This window comes from Sorex fumeus, unplaced genomic scaffold, assembly GCF_029834395.1.
Source record: "Sorex fumeus unplaced genomic scaffold, SorFum_2.1 ptg000086l, whole genome shotgun sequence".
Taxonomy (NCBI): domain Eukaryota; kingdom Metazoa; phylum Chordata; class Mammalia; order Eulipotyphla; family Soricidae; genus Sorex; species Sorex fumeus.
Window position 1 is genome coordinate 15,002,359 of NW_026606143.1, and position 2,937 is coordinate 15,005,295.

At 44.6% G+C, this 2,937-nt stretch overlaps 1 non-coding gene across 1 annotated transcript; it reads left to right on the top strand.

The window, feature by feature from the left end:
- Positions 1-631: 631 nt before the first annotated feature.
- On the top strand, positions 632-794 carry LOC130039462 (U1 spliceosomal RNA). The gene has a single exon (XR_008794886.1). It is a non-coding gene; the product is annotated as a U1 spliceosomal RNA (small nuclear RNA).
- Positions 795-2,937: the final 2,143 nt, after the last annotated feature.

A 2,937-nucleotide genomic window follows, 5' to 3' on the forward strand; every position in this document is an offset into this window, starting at 1 on the left:
TGCTGCTATTAAAGGCACTTTGTCTCAAGATGAAGGCCACTTTATTGAGTACAGGGAAGCTGGGAATGACTTAAAGGAGGTAAAACACACAGGTTCAGCAGTGAGAAAGCCTGAATTCAGATTCACTCTACCAGAGTTCTGAGGATGAATAAACATATATTGTTTCCATCTCCAGTGAGGAAAGAGTTCAGTGGGGGAGAGGCACACTGGCTTTATCCTGGCTGCTGGCCTATGAAGGGATTCGGCTCAAGAGTCTGGCTGCCTTTGTGTAAAATACCTTTCAGGGAAAATCCTGGCAGGAAGTGTCATCATACCACTGTCCCTTCACACAATTACAGGAGAGGAAATCAAGTTTCAGGAAGAACACGACAGCTGTAATGTATATTGTTTATTAAACATGCAATCAATCATCAGGAATTTTCATAGAGAGAATCCAAAAATATGTCAGGAAGTTTCATTAATTGAGATTAATCTTGATATATATTTTCAAGAGAACTGAAAGTAGAGATGGTATTTTATGATGGAAGGGAAAATGTAAGATTTATAGAGATGAGTTTCAAGCTGACAGGACTCTTGAGGCAGGTCCAGTTCCTGTAGGAAGCAAGACACTTGGGTAGAATTTTCAAATAGACTGTTTACCTGGCCAGGGAGATACCATAGTCCCAAAGGTGGTTTTCCCAGGCAAAGCTCATCCATTACATTCAGAATGTGCTGACCCTTGCAATTTCCCCAAATGTGGGAAACTCAACCACATAATGTGTGGTAATGGGGGACTGTGTTCTTGTTCTCCCTTGGAAACAAAAGAAGAATTTTCAAATGGACGTGAACTTTCTCCACAGTTCTATACAGTACTGATGAAACTCTTGAGGATTCATGAATTTCTCTATTAGAATCAGATTTTTATACTATAAATCTCTTTTTGATACATACTTAAAGGAAAAAAATAACACTTTTGTCAAATTTCTGTAAGAACTATACCATCTGATGCCTATAGCCTCCATCACCACGTTAGCAAGGACATCATCATTAAGTGGTGGGATAAGATGAGGGCTCTTGAAAAAATGTGCTGATGATATCCAAGTTGCTGAATTTTCTGCCTTAAATTGGTATGCATAAAGGAAATTATCAAGCCTAAATTAGGAAGACTAACTGGGAGCAGCAAACATTTATAGTGAGCACTTACTTTGTGTTGGATGTTCTTCTATTCTTTTGAAAAGTTCAATGACAACATCTCAGAAGGAGGGTTTGACCATGCAGCATAGAAAATTAAGGAGGTTAAAGAATTAGGAGAATGACTCTACAAAGTTATCCAAATAGGGACTCACCAAGCCATAAATGAAATCTAGACAGTTTGACTTCAAATCTTTTTGTTGTTTTTGAATAGTTTTGGGATTACACGGCGCCAGGGGGCCAGTTGGTGGGTGTGACCCTCGCCTACTGGAATTCGGAGGATCTGGGTGGAGGATGCTCGGCCCAAATCCGAGTAGGCTTGGAGATCTCGGCCCCGGAACCCGCGTGACTTTGTCCCTCTGCCAGTACCTTCATGTGTGCGGAGAGTGGTCTCAGCATGGTGGTGGCTGGTCCTGGAGGTCTATGGCTGCTGGATCCCTGGTCGGGGCAGGGAGGAAAGCTCAACCCGCTCCCCTCCAAGGGGTCCCGGCGAGCGAGGACAGTCAGGCGCGGGGGCAGGAGACTGCACTGTTCTCTTCCGGGAACTGGTTTTTATAGTCTCTGAGTCTTGGCCATTGATGAAATTACACGGCGCCAGGGGGCCAGTTGGTGGGTGTGACCTCCTGCCCCCGCGCCTGACTGTCCTCGCTTGCCGAGACCCCTTGGAGGGGAGCGGGTTGAGCTTTCCTCCCCACCCCGACCAGGGCTCCTGAAGCCAAAGACCTCCAGGACCAGCCACCACCAAGCTGAGACCACTCTCTGCACACATGAAGGTACTGGCAGAGGGACAAAGTCACGCGGGTTCCGGGGCCGAGTCTCCAAGCCTACTCGGATTTGGGCCGAGCATCCTCCACCCAGATCCTCCAAATTCCAGTAGGCGGGGGTCACACCCACCAACTGGCCCCCTGGCGCCATGTAATCCCATCAACGGCCAAGACTCAGAGACTATAAAACTCAGCTCCCAGAACCGCGCGGCCACGAATCTTATTATGACATCTTATTATCTCATTCCTACTTTGGACAAACTGGCAGGTTACCCAATGTAGCCTGCCCACACGGCAGAGTCTGGCAAACTCCCCATGGCATACCCAATATGCCAAATACCAGTAACAATGATGGGTCTCATTCTCCTAAAGAGCCTTGAATTCTCCTAAAGAGCCTTGAATATCTTCTCAGGGCTAGGATGAAGGAGACGTTGCTGGGACCTGCTCGAGGCAATTGACGAATAACAGGATGATTTGTGATTTGTGTTGTGATTTGTGAATAGTGTTCATTCGGGGCAAGGTAATAGGATTTCTTTAAATAAGCCTTGTTACAGTTTATATATAATTTTACCAAATTTAAATTATTAAGTGACTAATTTTGACTAACAACACAGTTATGACATAACCAAAATAATGAAGATGTTGAATATTTCTACCATCTGAAAAGTTTCTGTGTGCCTTCTTGGAGTTTTTTGGTGTTTTGAGTTTGTTTTTGAGGGGGAGGATTTTGTTGGGCCATACCTAGTTGTGCTCAGAGCATGCTCCTGGCTCTGCTATATTCACGGATTATTCCTGGCATACTCTGAGAACCATATGGGGTGCCAAGAATCGAACATGAGTCAGATGCATGAAAGGCAAACACCTTACCCAATGTACTATAGCACTAACCCTCTGTGTCCTCTTTCTACCAATCTTCTTGCCTCACAGTTGGTCCAGAATGAATATTGATTTTCCTTCTTTTTTCACTATAATTACATTTGAATAGTTACAAGGTTTTCAGTAC